Source organism: Macrotis lagotis, chromosome 8, assembly GCF_037893015.1.
Source record: "Macrotis lagotis isolate mMagLag1 chromosome 8, bilby.v1.9.chrom.fasta, whole genome shotgun sequence".
Lineage (NCBI taxonomy): Eukaryota > Metazoa > Chordata > Mammalia > Peramelemorphia > Peramelidae > Macrotis > Macrotis lagotis.
Window position 1 is genome coordinate 16104806 of NC_133665.1, and position 22695 is coordinate 16127500.

The window sequence follows — 22695 nt, forward strand, 5'->3', positions numbered from 1 at the left end:
TTTTAAAATATCTAGAGAACTGAGTTAAATTTATTAAAATACAAGTCATTCCCCAAAGGATATGAGCAGACAGTTCTTGGATGAAGAAATTAAAACTATTTATAGCTATATGCAAAAAATACTCTAAATTAGTCTTGATTAGCATACTACAAATTAAAACAACTTTGAGATACCACCTCACACCTATCAGATTGGCCAATAAAATTAAAAAGGAAAATGATCAATGTTGGAGGGGATGTGGGAAAACTGGAACACTAATTCATTGTTGGTTGAGTTGTGAGCTAACACAATGTTTCTGGAGAACAATTTGGAATTGCACTCAAAGGGTAATAAAACTTTGCATACTTTTTGATTTAGTAATACCACTACTAGGTATGTATCCCAAAGAAATCACAAAAAAGGGTAAAAACCCTGATGTATAAAAATATTTAGAGCAGCTCTTTTCAGTATATTTATGTATGAGTTTTTGCCCCAATTGAATAAAAGATATTTGAAGGTAGGGGTTGTTGCATTTTTTTTTTTTTGTTTGTTTCTTGACTCCCAATGTTTCATGAAATGGCTGGTGCTTAGATACCTAATAAATGCTTGTTGTTTGATTGATTATAGTTAGTGCATAAATAATTAGAGATGTAGGAGTGAATATTTGCAATGGAATGTTAGGAATAAAGTGGATATTCTTAGAAGGCATAGAAATATGGAAATCATAGTAAAATGGGAGATCTCATTATAATCTTTCCATCTATCAATGATTTCTTTTTTTTTGCCTTTTAACATTTTGTTTTCCAATTATATACAATAGTAATATGTACCTATCATTTTTGTAAGGTTTTGAATTTTACAATTTCCCCACCTTCTCTTCCCCCCCACAGAAGGCTGTCTGATAGTCTCTACATTGTTTCCATGCCATACATTGATGTAAACTGAATGTGTTACAAGAGTAAAAAATAAGATTAAACATACCCCCCCAACCAAGAAGATGAGAAACCTCAAGAATAGAGAGAAAGAAAAAAAATTGTACTTCAGTCTGTGTTCAAATTCCAATGGCTCTGTTTCTGGGGTGAATTGTTTTCTTTATCATAAGTCCACCACGGAAGTTGCTTCAATATTTTTCCCACAATTGCTATTACTAGCTGTATCTACACTCTATTTCTCCCCATTCTTATTTATTCTGTTCTTTCTCCTTTCATCTTGTCCCTGTCCAAAAGTGTGTTGAATCTGAGTACCCTCTCCCTCGATCTTCCCCCTCTTTTATCACCTATTCCCCCCTTCCCTCCCTCCCCCCATTCCCCCTTATCCCATCCCTTTCTTCTCATTTTTCTCTAGGGTAAGATAGATGTCTATACCCTATTAAGTGTGTATGTTATTTCCTCTCTGAGCCATTTCTTATAAGAATGAAGGCTCACTCATTCTCCCTTGCCTTCCCCCTTTCCACTCCATTGAAAAAGCTTTTTCTTGACTCTAATGGGAAATTTCTTAGCTTCTTCATCTCCTTTTCTTTCTTCCAAGTACTTCCCTTTCTCACCCATTGACTCCATATTTTTACTATATTATACTATTATATTCCACTCCTTCCTGTGTCCTGACTATATATGCTCCTTCTAACAGCTCTTATAAATGATAAAGTTCATATGAGTTATCAATATCTTCTTCCCATGCAGGAATACAAACAGTTCAGTATCCTTAAGTTCCTCATAGTTAGTCCTTCTCTTCCATTCCCTTTATGGCTCACCAGAGTCCTGTCCTTGGAGATCACACTTTCTGTTCAGCTCTGTTTCAGTAGGAAAGTTTTAAAGTCCCCTGTATCATTGAAAGTCCATCTTTTCTCCTGAAAGAGGATATTTGGTTTTGCTGGGTAGTTGATTCTTGATTGTAAACCAAGATCCTTTGCTTCTGGAATATCATATTCCCATCCCTATGAGCCCTTAATGTAGATGCTGCCAGATCCTGTGTAATCCTGACTATAGAGCCTTGGTAGTTGAATTGTTTGTTTCTGGCAGATTCTAGAATTTTCTCTTTGATTTGGGAGTTTTGGAATTTGACTATAATATTCCTGGAAGTTTTTCTTTTGGGATCTCTTTCAGGAGGTGACTGGTGAATTCTCTCGATTTCTATTTTACCCTCTGCTTCTAGTATCTCAGGGCAATTTTGCTGTATTATTTCTTGAAAAATGAAGTCTGGGCTCTTCTCCTGATCATAGCTTTCACATAGCCCAATAATTTTAAAATTATTTCTTCTGCATCTGTTTTCAAGGTCAGTTGCTTTTCTAATGAGATATTTCACATTTTCTTCTAACTTTTGGCTGGTTTTGGAAGAGTTTTATGTCTCCCTGATTTCTTGCAAAGTCATCAGCTTCCATTCTGCATTGGAAGGAGTTATTTTCTTCAGAGAGCTTTTTTATCTCCTTTTCCAGCTGGACAATTCTGCTTTTTAAAGCATTCGTCTCATTTGCCTTTTGTTTAGCTTTTTCCACTATGCCTTAACAAATTATTTTCTTCAGTATTTTTTTGTATATCTTTCACCAAGCTGTTGATTTGGTTTTTATGATTTTTCTGCATCACTCTCATTTCTCCTCCCAATTTTTCCTCCATTACCCTTAATTGCTTTTCAAAGTCTTTTCTTAGCTCATCCATAGTCTGAGCCCATTTTCTATTTCTTTTGGAGGTTTTGGATATGGAAGCCTTGATTTTGATATCATCTGAGTATGGATTTTGATCTTCCATGGGACTAAAGTAATTCTCTATGGTCAGATTCTTCTTTTTTCTGTTGTTTACTTATTTCCTCAGCCCAAGACAGCACTTCCTAGGGTTTGGGGTTTTTTTTGGGGGCAGGGAACAACCCACTGGGACCTTTATTCCTCCAAGTTCTTATGCTCTCTTGCCTCTGCTTTGATATGTAGATGGCCCTGGGTCTATCAGGAGGATCCTGCTATCTTAGTATGGAAGCCCAAACTACAACCTGGATCTGAGTGTCAACAAACAGCAGAGTCCTACTCCGAGGGAGAGCAGAGAAATCTCTGCAGACTTCCTTTACTGCCTCTGGGGGTTCAGGCTGCTTTCTCCAGATTCTGTGGCTGGTGTTCCTCATTCCACACTCATTCTAGTACAGCAATGTTCTCTCATCGCCCTTTATAGCTTTTGTTGGTGATCTTTGGGCTGGGCTGGGCTATGCTGTGCTGCAGCTGCAGCTTTTTTTTCCACCCCCTGATCCTTGTGAAACACACCTTTCCTGCAGAACTTCTAAGTTATCTTGTACTGGGAAAATGTATCACTCAGTCTTTCTGTGGGTTCTGCCACTCTAAATTTTGACTAGAGTCATCATTTATTTGTTTTTTGGAGTATGGGGAGGGAAGGAGTTCCTGGGAAATGCTGCCTTCAGACTGCCATCTTGGCTCCAATGATTTCTTTTGTATCTTGTGAATAACTGGCTTGGTTTTTCTCCACTTAGAATAAACAAATTGGAACATTTCTTCCTGGTTCTTGATTCTAAAGAAGCAAAAGAGACCCATAAAATCTTAAAAATAGAAGGAACTTTAGAGATCATTTGGTTCACTCATGTTTTAATATTTTTGTGACTGGTATTTAGGTGGTACAGAGAGTATAGAACACTGGAACTGGTATCAAGAAAATATGAAGTAAACTCTTACCTCAGACATTTACTAGTAACTTTGGGGAAGTAGTATAATTTCTCTCAATCTCATATTCCTTATCTGTAAATGAAGATAATAATAGCATCTACCTCACAGAGTTGCTGTGAGGATAGAATAAGTTAATATTTATAAAGTACTTTGTAGAGTTTAAAATACTATATGAATCTTAGTAATATCATCATTATCATTATCACTGTCATCACCCATCATCCATCACCACCATCACCAATCACTACCACCAGCACCATCACTATCACCATCACTTCTACCATCACCACCACCACCATCAGCAGCAAAAGGAGCAGCTAAAGCTGAGAGCCAAGGAGAAGAAGAAATTTACCAAGGTCATACCCATAGTTACTGTCAGAGTTGTAATTAGAATGCAAGTTTACTATTATTTAACTGCAGTCCACACTTTTTGTGGCCTGAACAAGATTTCGTCTGCTGGTACCTTTAGATTTATTATCATTTATCCAAACTGCTGGAGCCTTAACTAGCAGAAATCCTTGGAGGTCATTAGAGGGGAAAGACACTTTGTCTAGCTGAAGACTTCTTATGAATCTCACAATTTTGTTGAGCATTTAAAATTCAGTCTCAATTTCCTTAGAATTTGTCCCAGCATTAAAAATCTTTGCTATTTCATTAGTATTTGTGTAGGTATGTTTATTTCATTTATGTGTGTGATCATTTGTCTTTGACAACCACACAAAGAACAGAAAATGGACACAGCCATCAAATATTATTCCTTTGAACTATCTGATGTAGAGAATATTTTGTGGAAGGAGATGGAAGGTAAATCCAGGTTGAGATTGGGGAAAAGGATGTAAGAAAAGGCATATTTTGTTTTAATAATATTTTTCTTTTATTTACTACAGACATGCTTTCTATTACTTTTGGCTGAAGTTATTTTGCTTAAAGTTGTTCATTTCCATAATTTCATAATACTCAAAAAGTGGAGATACAATTCCTATCATATCTGGCCTTGATTTCAAACAATATAGAATCATAGATTTAAAACTGCAAGGAGTCTTAGATACCAACTAATCCAGGTTTTCTTAACTTGGAGTTCATGGATGCTAAGGAGTCTGTGAATAGATTTCAGGGAGCCCATGAATTTGAATGGGAAAAATTATTTTCACTATCTCAAACTGAAATTTAGCATTTCTTTTAATTATTAAAAAAAAGGTTATTCTGAGAAGGGTTCAGAATAGGTTTTCTAAAGGTTAAGAGCACTTGATCTAAGCAAACTTTTTCATTTTACTGAGAAAAGGCCTGAGGCTTGGAGAGGACAATTTGATCAAGGTCAAATAGGTAATAATTAACAGTCAGAATTTTGCCCTCAGGAACCTTGACTCCAAATTTAATGCTCTTCCCATATTTTCACCTTTCCTGGACATTTTTGTGGTTTTGTCTTATCTATCTAATAAAATCTAAACTCTGAACTATAATTCAGTTAAATTTAGACTGATTCCATTTACTTTTGGTCTATATCACTTTCTTTGTCTACCTCTCTGTCTCTGTTAATCCCTCCTCTTTTCTCTCTTCCATGTTCTCTTTCTGTCTGTCTCACTTTCACCTGTTTTCTTTTTCCCCCTATCCTCCTTTTCCTGTCTGCTTTTTGTTTTCTCCTATCCTTCCTTCTCTTTTTCCTTCCTGCAAGCTATTTGCCTTTCCCATCCCTTCATCAGATGACTTGGTAATTTTTGAGAACTGATCACTCCCTAGAGTTTCCTGATACTTGCTGATCTTTTCTCCTAATGTTGTGAATTTGTTTTTCAGGCTTTCTATGATGGATGATTTGTGTCAGAACAGTGCAGTTCCTCCTGGAAACGCCCATTTTTCTTCCCAGCTGGTACTTTTTGCAACACAAATTTAGAGGCAAGAGGGAGGAAAGGATTTTATTCAAATTGAAGGGAAAGGGAAAGATACTTGGCAGTCACCCAGCTTTTACCCCCTTCAGCCCACAAAAACACATTATCCATGTCCCAGACAACTAACATGGATTTTAAGATGGTTGATCTAAATTCAAGTGACCATTCCTTGTAAGGGTGCAATAAAGCAGCAAGTAATTAGAACTTCAGCCACCTTCTTGAACAATGAGCTTTCATTTGTCACATTCTTAGGGAACAGATATATTGTTGCTAGATAAGAGATGGATGATGTATGGTTCTTAATGAAATACATTATTTGCAAAGGACTGCATTAATTCTGTAAATGAGGTTCATCTGAATTGTCAACTGACTTGGTAGAACTACAGGCTTATAGGCTTGGTATGAGCAAGTTTAAGCTGTTTGTGGATCTATACCCTTGGTGAAACTTTTAATTTCCCTGAGAAATGTTATGTGGAAACTAAACATCAGATCTTCATAGATAATTCCTTCTTTCCCTCATTGTTCTTTGACCTTCATGCTATCTGTGAAGCTGTTATCCTCCAGAATGTGCAATGTAAACTCCTTAGAGGTAGAGGTATCTCATTTAGTTGTGTATATATAGATACATATTATATATTTATATATTACATATATGTGTATGTGTTTCTATATCTATCTATGTCTATCTCTATCTATCGATCTATCTATGTATCTATGTTGGCCTCAGTCATGCCCAGTTTGTCTAATATGTGGCTTACTGCATCTCCCTACCACATGATAGCCTCTTTTGAGTGGCTATCTTCATTTTTAAGATTGTTTTCTTTCCACCTTTTTTTTTTTATCTGTGTTCTTTTCAGAGACTTTGTTTGCAGTGCCTAGCTTGGACACTGTGGAATTGAGTCAATGAGAGTAGAAGGACAACCCTCTCCTGTTTATTTACCTATTTTACTGTTGCTCTGAGAAACTGACCTGGGACTTTCTATTTCTGTTTTGTGGTATTTTTTTTCTCAGTTTCAAATGTTGGTGATGTTCCTCATGTCCTGAGTTGAAGCCATAATAATCTCGGAACCAGAATAGAAGGAAGAGTGATGCAACTATGTAGTCCAGCAAAGAAACAGTGAGATTCAGAGTGCCTGGTACTCTAGCCTGAGGAGGATGTTGGACTTGATACTGAGATTATGTTTTATGGGAACAGGATGAAACTCTGAACCTAATCTTCTTCCCCTACCCAAAGACTGAGAATGATGTGAAGTGGGGAAGGGGATTTTATATTTGCATATTTGTGATACCTTCAGAAGTAAATATTACTTTGTAAAAGGTCATATGTAACAATACATATGTGTGCATTCTTATACATATATGTGTGTGTGTGTGTTTGTGTGTGTGTGTTTGTATATATATCCCTTAGAGTCTAGCACATGTTATTATGTGCCTGGTCCATAGTAGATATTTAATAAATATTTATTGGTGGATTGATTTAGTAGGAATGACTTACTGCTAGGAAAAACCCAACACTATGTATACTTGGCTTTCATAGTTTTCTATCTCACCTTCTTCTCCATTCCCAAGCCTCTATCATTAGCTTTTCATAAGGTTCCTTGATTTTTATTTTGCTTTATCAATCTATAATAGCTTGCTCTTGTCCTTAAGCTATATGTATAAGATATTAAAAACAACAGCACAATTCAGTCAATTGTTCAAATAATCTGTTAAAGTAATGGGGAAGAAATGAAAATGGTTGCCCTATGAATAAACTTTAAAAATGAATTGTTATGGGGGTGATGATCAATTTTGATGCACTTGCTCATCCCATCAGTGCAACAATCAGGGACAATTTTGGGCTATCTGCAATGGAGAATACTATCTATATCCAAAGAAATAATTGTGGAGTTTGAACAAAGTCAAAGACTATTACCTTCAATTTAGGGGGGAAAAACCCATTATCTTATTATGTTATTGTGCTATCTCTTATACTTTATTTTTCTTCCTTAAGGACATGATTTTTCCCTTATCACATTCAACTGAGATCAATGTAGCATGGAAACAATGTAAAGACTAATAGACTGCCTTCTGTGGGGGATGGGGGAGGGAAGCAAGAATGGGGGGAAAATTGTAAAACTCAAAATAAATAACATTTTTCTAAAAAACAAAACAAAAAACAAAAAAGAATTGTTCTATAATTAATTAAATGAATCTTCTGGTGGTTGCAGACAAAATCTTTTCTTTGGCTTTTTTGCAGGTATATCTGAGAAGAGTCATGTGTTCTTAAAGTTGGAAGAAATCTCAGATATCAGAAAAGTCTAGCTTCCACTCAAATCACAATTTTTGTACTGATAAAGTAGAAATCTGAGATCCATTTGATTTTCATTGATAAGGAGCTTAATATTCTCTGAGACAGTTCAGGTCTTTTTAACTTGTTAGAAAGTTTTTTCTTATAGGAAAATTAGTCCATCTCTATATCATATCTACCCATTGAAATTAGTTTTACTCACTAGAGCCAATAAGAGCAAATTTAATCCCTTTGACAGATGACATTTCTTTGATTGCTGCCACATTTCCCTAAGTATTCTCTTCATTAATATTGAACATTTGCATTTTTCTTCCTTCAGTTGAACCTTATATGCTACTGCTTTATGTATTTGTCATCTTCAGTGCCTTCTGCTGTTATACTTCAAATTTTTGATGTTCCATCTAAACTATGTCACTCAGAATTAGACACAAAATTCCAGATATGATCCGAACAAGGCAAAATTGAGTGTCTCCTTTTGCCTATATACTATACAAAAGGTGACCTGGCATCTTAAAGTTAGGAATAACTGATTTTGACTCCCACCTTAGGTTTTTGCTCTTTTGGACCCTGAGCATGTCATTAAACCTCTCTGTGCTTCAGTTTCTTTATCTGAAAAAATTATGGTAATAATAGTACTTATATGGCCAGGTTTGTTGAGAGGATCAAAAGAAGGTGATGCATGTAAAGTGCTTTTTTGAATTTAAAATGCTTTACAAATCATAAAACCTAAATGTGCTCTATTAGTATTATTAAGAAAGGTAGTAGCATGGCATAGTGGATAGAAAACTGAGCTTGGAACTAAGTAGATTTGGGTTCAAGTACTACATCTGACACATTTTGGCTATGCAACTCCATACTAGTTGTTTAAGTTCTCAGTGCCCTAGGAAATACTTTTAGATTTTAAATTGCAGATAAAGTGCCATCCTACATTGATAGAGACTCTCCTCATTGAGAGTTTCCTATGTCAGTGAAATCAAAGGTCTCATCCTTCCTATCATTATTATTATTATTATTCAGAAATTAATACCAATTAAGTTCACATTAGCACCTTTGACTGCTATGCTGACTGACTCAATATGCTGACTTATATTGAGCTTGCTCACCTAGGCTTATATTAAATGTTTTCCAGTACTTTGGGATTTACTAAGCCTATATTCTTCTGTTGACCAGAAGGATTGTTGTTGAATTGTATGAACTGACATGACTTACTCTTCTTTCTGTAAAATATCCTTTTCTGATAAAAGATTTTGCAAAAAATAAAAACTCAGAATAAATGAGATCATGAAAATGATATATGACTGGAAAAAGAAGTGAGGAATTCATGCAATGCAAGAAATGAATAAGATAAATGGTCTAAGTGATCATTGTTATCTTTTTAATGCCCAGAGAAGTAGAGGAAAGTTCTCAGATTATTGGATATCCTTCCTACCACCATGGAGGATTTATAGAAGGATATGAATGAGAGTCTAGTGAGATGAAAAATTATGGATGTGTTGAAATCATACTACTAGAGTGAATACTGATGTTAAGAAGGTCATTGAAATATTATTTTTCTTTAACCAAAAGAATCTCTATTACCAATCCATGGAGAATATTCTGGATACTTTTGTACCTCCACATTTGCATTATATACTTCAGTGATGTTGGACTGATAATTTTAATGTGTTAGTCTGTTTAATTTCTGTAGTTTAGTTTCTGTAGATTAAGTCTTTGGGCTTTTGATTAGCCTTATCCCTCCATTCTACAGATTAAAAACAAGACTTAGAGATATAGAGCTAGTAAGTATCTTAGAAATCATGTCTCTCCTCATTTTACATATAAGGAGATTGAGAACCTGGGAATTTAATTTACTTGCACAATATCATGTAATTGTAAGACTTAGAGGTTTAGTACGAATTAGAGATGGGATCCAAGTCTAGGTCTTCTGACTATAGAAACAGAGTTTTTTCCCCTATACCACTTTGTTTTGATTTTGATAAAGAACAAGTTATAGCTTCTATTCATGATTCAAGAGTGCATATCTGGCATCTTTACTATTTGAGGATGAGAAAGAATCTGCTTGAAGTCTCAGAATAAAGACATGATGGAACAAGAAGATATTTATTTAGAAACCAGGACTTACAAAGAAAGAAGAATAAAATGTCATCAAAATGTAAACATGAAGATGTCATTTCCTAAGAGATTAAACAATGGATAATATGATCCGTTGGTGTCCTTTAGATGTCAAAAGAAACTGGGGTAGGTTTTCAGGATGTTGGGTTTATCATCTGTTGCAGGCATGTGCAACAACTTGGACAAGGGTTATGCAAGACATATATATGCATAAATGGGGTAAGAGTTGCATCACTGGATGTTCACAAACCTATTTGAATATTACAAATAATAGAAATGCCTAGACTAAGGAAGATGATTCAGTATGTAATTTAATAAAAAGAATAATAATTATTATTATTGAGATAAAAGACAAGAATCACAGGAAAGGTTCTGTGAATAAGTCAAAATTCAGTGAGACTGGTTTAAATCCTAGAACTTGAATCTCAAGGGAGAACCATGGACAGCACCAAGACCAAGGTAGGAGGTTGGATCTTGCTTTGGTATTGGTCTATGGTTAATGGAAGAGATTTATAGTTTGTTCTGGTGATTCTCTAGATGATAAAGCACCATCCTTTTAAAGGTAAGACATCTTGATGTTTTCATGGTGGTTTCTTTAATGATGCATTGCTGAGTTGTGAAGACACTATAGAGTCCCTGTTGAATAACAGTTTTGTCCTGGAATCGATATTTTTATAGTGTCCCTTAGAACTCAATTTTACTTCCTCTGAGTGATCTCCTGGTTTTAGATAGCCTAAAATAAAGGTCCATGAAAATATGAAAATACATATTTGCCAAGCAAATATTAGAGATTGATGATCTTAATTACAAAAGAATTATTCTCTTACAAAATCCACTGTGGTGGATTTTTCAAAAAATGAGTTTTTTTTTTAATTCTGTGACCCTGGGTAGGTCACTCAAACTTTTTTTTATTCTCATTTTGTACAAATTTTTTTTTTACATTAATAAAATATACTTGTTTACAAGTAAACAAAATACCCCTCCCCCCCATGAATATAGATAGACTTGCTTGGGTGAAAAAGTAAAGGGCAGAGAAAAAAATTAAAATTAAAAAAAATAATAGTAATAATTGTAGGTATGGCCAGGTGGCGCAATGGACGAAACACCAGCCCTGGAGCCATGAGCACCCGAGTCCATAGCCAGCCTCGTAAACCCAATAATCACCTAGCCATGTGACATGCAAGCCACCCGATCCCCACTGCCCTGCAAAAACCAAAAAGAAGAAAGAAAAAAAAAAGACCCAAAATAAAATAAAATAGTAATAATAGTAGGGGTGGCTTGGTGGCAGACAGAGCATTGGCCCTTGTGCCAGGAGTACCTGGGTCCGAATCTGGCCTCAGACACCCAAAGGTCATTCTGCTATGTGGCTCCAGGCAGGCCACCCAGTCCCACTTGCCCTGCACCCTCCCCCAAATAATAATAACAAAAAATGTGCTTCAGTCTTTGTTCCAACCATCAACTCTGTCGTGAGTGGATCACATTCTTTATGATAAGTCCATCACAAAAGTTACTTCCATATTTTTCCAATGTTGCCATTGCTGATCGCAACTCCCTCCTTTCTTATTTCTCCACTACCGTGTACTATATTTTCTCTCTCCTTTCACTCTGACTCTGCTGTAGGGTCACTGAGTGGCGCAGCAGACAGATCCCTGGTCCTGGGGCCAAGAAGCCCTGAGCCCCTATACTACCCTTTAGGTCCAGAATCCACCTGGCCCTATGGTCCTGGGCAGGCCATCCAATCCCAGCCCCTTGCAAGAAGTAAAAAAGAAAATGTGTTATATCTGAACACTGTCCCCCCATGGTACATCCTCTCCTCCTTTATTCACATCCCCACCCCTTCCCCCTGCTCCCCACTCCTTTTTACTCTAGTTGTCTATACCCCATTGAGTATATTTGCTGTTTCCTCTCCTAGCCATCTCTGATGAGAGCAAAGGTTCCCTCATTCCCCCTTGCCTCCCCTCTTCCATATCATTGCAATAGCTCATTGTAATAAAAAAAAAATCTTATTATGTGAAATATCTTGGACTATTCCCCCTCTCCTTTTTCTTTCTCCCATTCCATTTCCCTTTTTTTCTTATTGACTCCATTTTTACACCATATTTTATCTTCGAATTCAGCTTTCTCCTGTGCTTCAACTATAAAAGCTCCCTCTACTTGCTCTATTAACTGAGATGGTTCATATGAATATTATCAGTATCATTTTTCTATACATGCAGTTCATCCTCATTAAGTCCCTCATATTTTCCCCCTCTCCTCCAATCTCCATGCTTCACCTGAGTCCTGTATCTGAAGATCAAACCTTCTGTTCAGCTCTGGCCATTCCAAAAGGAACCTTTGAAATTCCCCTGGTTCATTGAAAGTCCATCTTTTTCCCTGGAAGAAGACATTCAGCCTTGCTGGGTAGTTCATTCTTGGCTGCATTCTAAGCTCTTTTGCCTTCCGGTATATTGTATTCCAAGCCCTACGAGCTTCCAATGTAGATGCTGCTAAGTCCTGAGTGATCCTGACTGCAGCTCCACGATATTTGAACTGTGTCCTTCTGGCTGCTTGTAATATTTTCTCTTTGACTTGGGAGTTCTGGAACTTGGCTATAATATTCCTAGGGGTTGGTTTTTTGGGATCTCTTTCTCGGGGGGATCGGTGGATTCTCTCCATTTCTATTTTGCCCTCTGCTTCTAGAATATCAGGGCAATTTTCCTGTAGTAATTCTTTGAAAATGATGTCAAGGCTCTTTTCCTGATCATGACTTTCAGGTATTCCAATAATTTTCAAATTATCTTTCCTAAGTCTGTTCTCCATATCAGTTGTTTTTTTCAATGAGATATTTCACATTTTCTTCTAATTTTTCATTTTTTTGGTTTTGAAGTATTGATTCCTGATTTCTGGTAAATTCATCAATCTCCCTGAATTCTGTTCTTAGTCTGAAAGATTTATTCTCCTCAGAGAGTTTTCTTATTTCTTTTTCCATCTGGCCAATTTTGCTTTTTAAAGCATTCTTCTCCTCAATAACTTTTTGAACTGTTTTATCCATTTGACCTAAGCTGGTTTTTAGCATGCTATTTTCTTCAGCATTTTTTTGGATTTCCTTGACTAAGCTGCTGACTTCATTTTCATGTTTTTCCTGCATCTCTCTCCTTTCTTTTCCCAGTTTTTCTTCCAACTCCCTCATTTGATTTTCAAAGTGTCTTTTGAGCTCTATCATAGCCTGAGCCCAATTTCTGTTTTTCTTGGAGTCTTTAGATGCAGGAGCTTGTGCTTCCTCATCTTCAGACTGAGTATTTTGATCCTTCTTGGGCTCATTTGCAAAATATTTCTCAATGGTCTTCCTCTTATTTCTTTGCTTATTCATTTTCCCAGCCTAAGCCTGTTTTTTGGGGGTTCTTCCTGAGCTTTTGGGACACTCCCACAAGGGTCTCAGTGTGTGAGGTTCTGTCCTCCCTCCTGGTCTGTGAATGAACATAAGCGCCCCCCTCTGCCACGGGGCCGAGGTCGGGGGGGGCCCTGTTGTTCTATGGGGGGGCCTAGACTGGGATCAGGACCTGAATGTGGTCAGAGCCCCAGAGTCCTGTTCCAGGGGCAGAGGACAGAGCTCGGCAGTCTCTCTCTCTTTTCACTCCCCTCCCTCAGCTCAATGGGCATCAGGATGATTGGAGATGACCCTGGATGCAAGTGGGAGATCTTGAATTTTAAAGGTAGGTCTTTCCCAGGTCTCAGTTTGATTGAGGCAATGCCCATTCAGTCTTTAAGTTATGTAAAAGAGAGATGAGATAAAGAGCCAAAATGACCACTTCCAAAAATAGAAGAAAAAGATTGTTGGAAGCATAATACTCTTAGTATCTCAATGATTAAGGCAGGTAAGAAAGAAAAGAAGGAAGGAGCAATTAATAAGCATTTGCAAATCATTTACCATGTACCAGGGAAAAAAATGTTAGACCCTGAAGGTAAAAAAGACAAAAGAAAGGCAGTTTCTCACCTAAGTATGCTACATTCTATAGGGGTTAGGAAGATATAAATGTATAGTTAGGTAAATATGTGAAACATACAACATATATAAAAGTAATCTGCAAAAGTACTAACAACTGGAGAAATCAAAAAAACCTCTTATCGGGGGTAATAGTTTACCTGAGACTTGAAGGGATATGGAGGCTTCAAGGACAGAAGTTGAGAAGATAAAATATTCCAGTAAAGGGGCCAGATTGTGCAGTGACAGAAATCAAAAAAGGAATATTAACTATGGGGAACATTAATTTGAGTGAAAAGCAGAATTCACGTAAGGGAATAATGTGTAGTTAGATCATAAAAAATAGGTTTAAGTCACAATATGAAGAACTTGAAGTGACAAAGTAAGGAATTTTATTTTTTGCATTGAGACTTGGCACTAGAACAAGAGTATATAGTATAGTCAAAACTTTGAAAATCTCCAAGCAGACCAGACGTAAGAATCTTAGTCTTGTTTAAATTCTGATTTGCAGTAAATAAAAATTGCTTTTAAAATGCACTTTGATTAACTGATTACTTTCCAAGAGGCAATAAAAAGCAACTAAAGCATCTTGAGTAGAGGAATTTCAAGGTCAAACCTATGATGCATGAAAATAAATTTGATGATTATGGAGGTTGGATTAAAGAGGGGAGAGACAAAGTACCAGAAGACTAAATTAGGAAGCTATTGATGGGGGCCTGAATTATTGTAGTTGCAATGCAAGTGGACAAAAGGAGACAGATGTGAGAGATGTTATGGAGCTAGAATCAATAAGACAACTGATTGGATATGAGGTGTTTATAAGAGTGAAACACCAAGTATGGCTCTAGATGTCAAACTTGGGTGAATGGGTGAATGGTTGGTGGAAAAATGAAAGTCAATAGTCTCATTGAATTTTCTATGAAACTACCAGGTCATTAATTTTCTCTGACCTGACATGTTGCTCACTCTTGATTACCTATTTTACTTGATCACCCATTTTACATACTACATACCTTTCTATCTTTCTTCTAGGATATCTTACCCTTTGTTCCACTCTGACATTTGGATTTTAATTTTGGTGATTCCCTGTCTGTACTTTATACTCAGTAACCATCCTATATCAGGTTTCCTAGAATGCTCTTAACTGAAAGTTCCTAAGAACTTCATGTAGATTTCTTTCCACAGTTTCATGTTATTACTTCCTGATGTACATAGCTTTCATAATAACTGCTCAGTAGTGGCTATTCACTTTTCATATTCTGTACATGTTTTAGAATATGATATGGGAAAAATCTAGGAACATGGAAATGGATAAAAACTTCCTATTGTCACTTATTTTTTTTCACCAGTGCTTTTGTCTTGACTTGTTCTTTCTAGTCCTGTCCTCTAGCCTCTTTTTGGCTTGTCATTTGCATCAATGAATTCCTTGTGTTCTAAGTACTATTGGAAAGAGAGGATGAAGGGAGAATGTTTTATTCTGTATTTTAAATGAATCGATTTTCTAACTTCAATAAAGACCCCAGCTAATATTTCTTCATCTTCATCTAGGTGCATTTTGTAGCTAAAAGAAAACTGATATTAAAGTCAGGAGGGATGACATTAAGACCTAGATCTACCACATATTTGCTGCATGATCTTGGGTATTCAGAATTAGAAAATCTGGTCAATCCTCAAATGATTTATTGTTATAAGGTCCTGGACAAATCTCTTATCCTCTCTCAGCTTCTGTTACTTCATCTGGATGAGGTAGGTGGATATATTGATCTTTTTGGTCCCTTTGAACTCTAAAACTCCATAAACTACAATTTCTTCTTGAGGGTAGCTCTGCCATATGCCAGCAATTAGAAAAAATCCCACCAGGGAACAGATGATTAATCCTTGTCTGCCTGTTGAATTGGAGTTGGTATGTCATGATGAATCTGTAACTAAATGTTACAGATGAATAGAGCAATTCACTGTGTGAAAATATCTGAGCTTCCAAATAAACAAACGTGAACAAAAACTAGAGCCAAAAATTTTTCCCGAGGGACAGATAGAAAGCCTCAGGTATAGTGGGAATTTTATGGCTTGGAAAGAAAATAAGCAGCATGATTAGGTGCTTACCACAACCAAATTAGATTCATAATTATGGGATAGAACTATGTTGTTGATTTATTATTTTCACCCAGTGTCAGAGAGGAGATGAAAGAGTCTATTGACTGGTCCTCTTTATCTTTGATCTGATCATATACTTAACATGACTAGAGGCATTGACTGATGTAATTCTACACAGTCCAGGGAAGTAAAAAATGATTGTTAAGTAAGGCCTGATAATTTGACATGATTCTGTGACAGAGATGGAGCACTGACCATTAAGTCTCACTGGTGGAGATAATAAAGTAATAATAAGAATTTTACATAGTTTTTTGAACTTTGCAAAGCATTTTATTTATAATCTTATTGATTCTCACAGAAATCCTGGTGTATAGGTGCTTTTGTTACTATCATTTTATAGATAAGACTGAGAAGGGCTTAGTAACTTTCCCAGAATCAAACAGCTAACAAGTCTGAGGTTGACTATGAACTCCAATCTTCCTGATTTTGGGTCTAATATTATATTTCCTATACAACTTAGTTTTTTTAGGTAATACATAGATTTTATTAGAAGTACAGCCATCTCTCCTGGGTGAATATTTTGTATATATGTAGGGTGGATATCTAGGAATGAGTAGGTGTCCCATTCCTGTTGATGGCAGATTAGGTTCTTAGATGCACAATTTGTAGACACTATATAGATGGGTTTAAATTGGAATTTTGTAAGAGTACCATTTTTTGATTATTGCAATATTTTGGCATATAGGCAATACTCAAGAACTTGCTGGAATCATTCCAAATGGATGTGACATTGATTGAATTATCATGTAGTTTCAAACCGTTCCAGGTCTGTATAATTATTATGGTTGTTGATGATGATGTGGATTCTACACTCCACTGAGGCAATACTTTCATGTATCAAGTGTGGTTTTTCCTGTGAGCAGATAAGTATAGATCTTGTCTACAAAGGGCATTTTATAGGTAAAGTCTTGGTGTATAGCAGGCTACTGAGACTTGTAAGATTATGGCCCTTATGATAATATTGGTGTGTAATAAAATTTCTTCAGATTCAGACACGTGAACTGATTCTTGGAGATGTTAAAAGCTCATCTGCCAATTGGTGCTTACTTGATGTTCAAATACTTTTTCTCTAAGCACCATCTAAGTCAATATCAATGTGACTTTTGACATTTCGAATATACCTTACAGCCTGACTAGTTTCCTAGAAGTCTGAAACAACTGTTGTTAGCATGCTACCAATCATATCACTCTATACTGAAAGGGTAACACAAAGCTCCACCAAGACTTGACTTAGCTACTCCAGTCAGATTTTAACTATATACTCTGGATTAGATGCATAACTATTTAAACTCTGGTTATCTTACTTATAAAATGAAAGATTGAATTAGAAAATCTTTGACATTTCTTTGAGTTATGAATTCTATAAATCCATGGCTACTTTCTATACATGGATCTTTAGGCAGAGTGATTTGATTAAAAGTTTTGTGCTAAAAAGGTTAGAACCTAAATACCAGCCCTTTACCCAAATCCAGTTCAACTGTTGTTTATATATTATAGTCATTTCTAGTTTCTAGTAGCCTTTATTATTCATCTAAGTCTATTTCTGCCCATATCAAGGTCATGAATAAATGCTCTTTTCTACAAATTATAGGAGAAAAAATTCCTTGGGGCAGTAATCCATGTCACCAATCTCACTAAGTACATAATATTATGCCACTTGTAGGAGATTCTTGACCGAGAATGAGTCTATTTGGTATGTCAGTCCCCAAGGATATGTGAAATGCTTATATAAATTTAATTCAATTTGACAAACATTTTAAAGTATGGTGCTGAGTTTATGAAGACAAAAGCTCAATAGTCCTTGGCCTCAAAGAGATTACATTTTATTGGGTGGGCACACAATATCTAATCATGACATATATGCAAAATTATCTAAAGCAATTTGAAGAGAGACGAGGATGATCAAGGAGGCACTAGTATCAGAAGTGCCATATGGCTTAGGCTTTGATGGCTGACTTCAGACTAGCAGTGTGACCCTGGATAAGTCACCTATTTGCCTCCAGTTCCAGATTTATAAAATTAGCCCGAGAAGAAATGAAAAACCATTCCAATGGTGTTACCAATCCTCCCCCAGCCTCCTTAAAGTGAGGTCATAGAAAGTTGGATGTGAATGAAAAAGACTGAATGACAACAACAATTTACCTTGAATATCCAGCTGAATAGCTTGACTAGAATGCAAAGTGTGCTAAGAGGTGTATTATTAAATTTGACTGAAAAGGCAGATGGGAGTCATAGTATGGACTTCAAATGTCAGAATGAAGCTTCTGCATTTATTCTAGTGGGAACTGATAGTCACCAAAGAGTTTTGGGTGGTGGGGTGTTTTAGGAACATCAATTTGCCAGCTGGCATATATCACAGTAGCAACCAGACACCTCCCTTTTAAATCAAAGCTTTTTAGCTTTTTAGTTCTCAATCCACTTAATTCCTACTTTTAAACTCTATTTAGTCTACCTCATTATATTCGTATCATTTCTTTATCAATTGTCTTTTTATTCACTTGGAATTGTGAGGACCATGGTTGAGTAAACAGCTGTCTACAATTATCTTACAATGTTCTTTCAAGTGTTGAAGGCTCTCTGAGTCTGTGGGTGTCTCTCATTTGTCATGGCATAGAAACTTCCACAGTAGTTGTACCCTAAGGAATGTTTAATCACAAAATGTGGAACCTTTCCCAGGTTCTTCTGAACTCCAATCCCCCTAATCATCCTCCCCCCACCCCCAGCTAATGCGTTTTGCAATTACCTGTTATTGACTGCTCTGTAGGGATTGCAGTAGGAAAGCATACTCTTTTCATGGATAAAGGTCCACTTCTCTATTAGGTTCAAAGGTGGGGAAAGGGCTCCCCCTATGCTCAAAAGTATCATTAGATCTGAAATTCCCAAGAGTGGTTGAAGACAGTTACTAAAATGCCATGGATTGATCATACTGATTAAATTGATTGATTAGATCATATTGATCTATTGTTGATCAGTAACTCATATTAGTTTGGTAAAAGTATATTAACTTGAGTTATTGAACTTTAAAACATTGATCATTATATTGCTATATAATTGGTTTTCCTTATGATTGCATATATGTTTTATGCATTTAAAACATACAATTCCAAGAAAGACTCTATAGGCCTCACCCCACTGCCAAAGGGTTTCTATTAAATAAAAAATGTTTTAAAACCCCCACAAACCTTTGATTTATAATATTAATCTGAGATTCCTGAGAGAATAGATATAGGAGAAGTAAGTATTGCTTGGAGGCTAGTGAAAAAGGATAAGTCAGACTATGGTGTAATCTCCAATTAGGTGGAATGCTATAGTGTTAAGACCTGGATGGAGAGTCACAGTGAAGAAGAAGAGAAGGATGTATAAGAAAATGAAAAGAAATGTGGTATAGTGAAAAACAATGAAAATCATCTATTGTCTTGAAGATCTACTATCTGAGTTTGAAACCAGTTTCATCATTTAACCTGAGTGACCTTGGGCAAATCACTTATCTTCTTTGAATTTTGCTCTCTGTTTACTCATTTGTAAAAGGGGCAAATAATATTATCATTATTTTCCATGGAAGACTGCTATGGGAAAGCATTTTGTAAATAGTAAGGAGCTCGGAGTGTCTAGGTGACCCTGGAGTCTGGAGAACTTGAGTTCAAATCTGGACTCAAGACATCTAATACTTCCTTAGCTATGTGACCTTGGGCAAGTCACTTAGCCCCATTACCTTGCAAAAATCCAAAAAATAATAGTAAAGAGCTTTGTCATAATTTCAAAAGACCTGAAGATCTTTTCAAGATAGAAGGTCTGAAGATTTTGAAGGGTGCAATCATTCCCAACAGCATTTTTCTATCTGGTTCCAGTAGAACAATGAGTAGGAAGAAGACTTGCCTGAAAGCCTCTGGTCTTCTTCCACTTTCCTTTCCCATGACAGGATCCTATTACTGTTTTTATTATTATTCATATTGATAATAAAAATAATTATTACTATCCTTTCTGTAACTTACTAAAATTTACAAGGCTCTTTTCTCACAAGACTTCTTTGAATTAGGTGGTACAATTTTAATTCTTATTTTGCAGATAAGGAAACCAATAATTAATGAGGTGAACTAGTTTGCCCAAAGCCACCCAGTGATTGGCAGGCCTGGGACTGGAGATCAAGTCTATGCCCTTTCCATTGTATCAAGAGCTAAACAGAGAGGTAAGTTCATGTTTATCTGCATTTAATAGGAAACTGTTATACCCTCCTTTCTATATAATGGCCTTAAAGTAAAAAGAATTGAAATCAGGACAACTTTTCCAGTTGCTACCTGTGTGACCTTCAGGAAGTTACTTTTTTTCTCTGAGCCTTAGATAACTCATCTATATAGTGGAGATGACAATAATACTTTTACTACCTTCCTCACAGCAATACTTTAAGAATTGGTATCAAAGGAGATAATGAATTTATAATTTTGTAATACTACATAAATGAGTTAATATTATTGCTGTTTTACAAAAAGGAAATGAATTCATACATTGTTGGCATTGGAATAGATATCTACAGTCCAATCTTCAAAAATGAAGACCCAGGGAGACTAAATGACTAAGAAGATTAAATGATTGTTTCAAGGTCACATAGTTGGACATAGCTAAAATTTAAACTGTTTCCTTATTCCTAAACTAAACATTGCATTTTTTTTTGTTTGAGATTTTGAAATCTCATTCCCATCCCCACTTTCCATTTATGTGCTTCTCAGACTAACTCTGTGATGAAGAATAGAATTTTAATGTCTTGCTCATCAATCTTTAATCAGTTCTTTCACATTTATTGTAATCCCAGAAGGATTGTCCCATGAAGCAGATCCTTGAAATGGTACTTGGTTGCTCATTCTTAAAAAACAAAGAGCAAGTACTAGTCTCCTCCTTGGAAGCTATCAAGGAACACTATGGAATGATTGTAAATAGCTTTGAAGAGATAATAAAATGCCCTGTGAATATTTAATGCAGCTTTGTAGTATTTTGTTCACACTTATCTATTCCCCCCCCCTTATTTTTAGAATGCCAGATTTCATGTTCTCCCTTTCCCAACCTCCATTCTTTCCTCAGTCCCAAAGCTCCAATTATTTTTATTCCTTCTCTTCCTCTCATCTACCCTTGAAATAAAGAGTAGGGGAGAAAAGAGCAACATAGTTCCCATTGGAGGTGCTGGCCATCCTGTGCCCTAAAATAGGACTGGCCCAGTGAGCTGATGATTCTCTGTGCAGTTGGATTTGAGGAGGGTGCTTCCCCATGTCCCCAAAATATTGTTCTCCCTTCCCTGAGCTGGTACCCCAAATTCACACCATACTTTGAGAGTTGGTATCAAAGGAGATAATGAATTTATAGTTTTGTAATACTATATAAATGAGTTATTCACACCATAAGATGTAAATATTTGCTTGTTACATTTCAAGAACAGAAAGTGCAGTTATGTTACCTAGGAAAGGTTATATAAATTAGCCCATTCTCTTTGACTTGTCAGAATGAATTAGTTAAGCTTAGCTAAAAGAAAGTTGATCCTTAAGGCAATGGGGCACAATATAGGGAAATTTTGAAGTGTAGGAGGAGGCCGCCATCAGGGAGGACAAGCTTGAATGTAGTACCACAGGGGGAGTCCTAGAACAGACTGAGAACACTGCATTGCTAGAAGGGAAGGTGGCATATCATGTAGGGAGGTCAGGTCAGGGGAAATGAAAATCAGAGATTTAGAGCTGAAAGTACCTCAGAGCTTATCTGGTCTCACCATTATATTTTAAAGATGAAGATCCTAGAGCTATAACTTGGAAAAAAAAATCCTAGAAATCATCAAGACTTTTAATACGTTTACTTAACAAAAGAGGAACTTAGACCTAGAGAGGTCCAGTGATTTGGCCAAGGTCATACAGTTAGTAAGTGGCCTGAACAGGACTTGAATCCAATTTCTTTGACTCCATATTCAATACATTTTTTTACTGTATCCTACTACCTTTGTCAAACAACCAGTTTTACAATCTTGTTCAGAGTAGTCTCTGCTTGAAAGGATCCTGACCAAGATATAGAAGAGACCAGGTAACTGTCCTATTCTTTCAACATCTCTTTCCTTCTCCACAACTTGGTTTCATGTTACAGGAAAAAGACTGAGAAGACTCATTATCTCAAACTCCTTGAAGCCTAATATATAATTCCACAAGGATCCATGGAGCTCATCCTTAACTGCTAAGGTTTAAAATAACTTGAATATCACCAGGGTCACTTCAGAAGATGCTCCAAGCAAAGATACTGCTGTTCAGCATAAGAAAAAAAAAACTTAGTATCACATGCAAGCACACACAAAGCAAGCTATTAGTAGTTCAGAGATGAGATGGAGAGCCCTAGTTCTAGTGTTGTTGGCTAAAAATGTCCTTTGCTGAAAGAGTTCAGAATGGGGTCACCTCAAGAAGAGAAGGAAACTTGGGGAGGATTTAGAAAGGGGGAAGTTAGGGAGTCAAATGGTTTGAGATTCTTTTTTTTCCTTTCAGAATGCTTTGGCATTGAAATAGACTGTAGTCATGTGCAGACCTTTTTAAGGGCTGGGTGGAGATACAATGAAGAAAGGGGAATGTATTCTTCTAGCATTGGCATGTTAAATATGTTATTGATTTGTTTGATTCTTTGTAGATTCCCTGAATTACCTCAT

General features: G+C 36.3%; 1 long non-coding RNA gene across 1 annotated transcript in view; it reads left to right on the top strand.

Moving 5' to 3' along the window:
• The window catches only part of LOC141494740 (uncharacterized), a 106418-nt gene extending 86204 nt beyond the window's left edge, over positions 1–20214 (top strand). The window contains exon 3 of the long non-coding RNA XR_012470555.1: positions 20100–20214. This is a non-coding gene — a long non-coding RNA (uncharacterized LOC141494740). The remainder of the gene's footprint in view (positions 1–20099) is intronic.
• The last annotated feature ends 2481 nt before the right edge of the window (positions 20215–22695 follow it).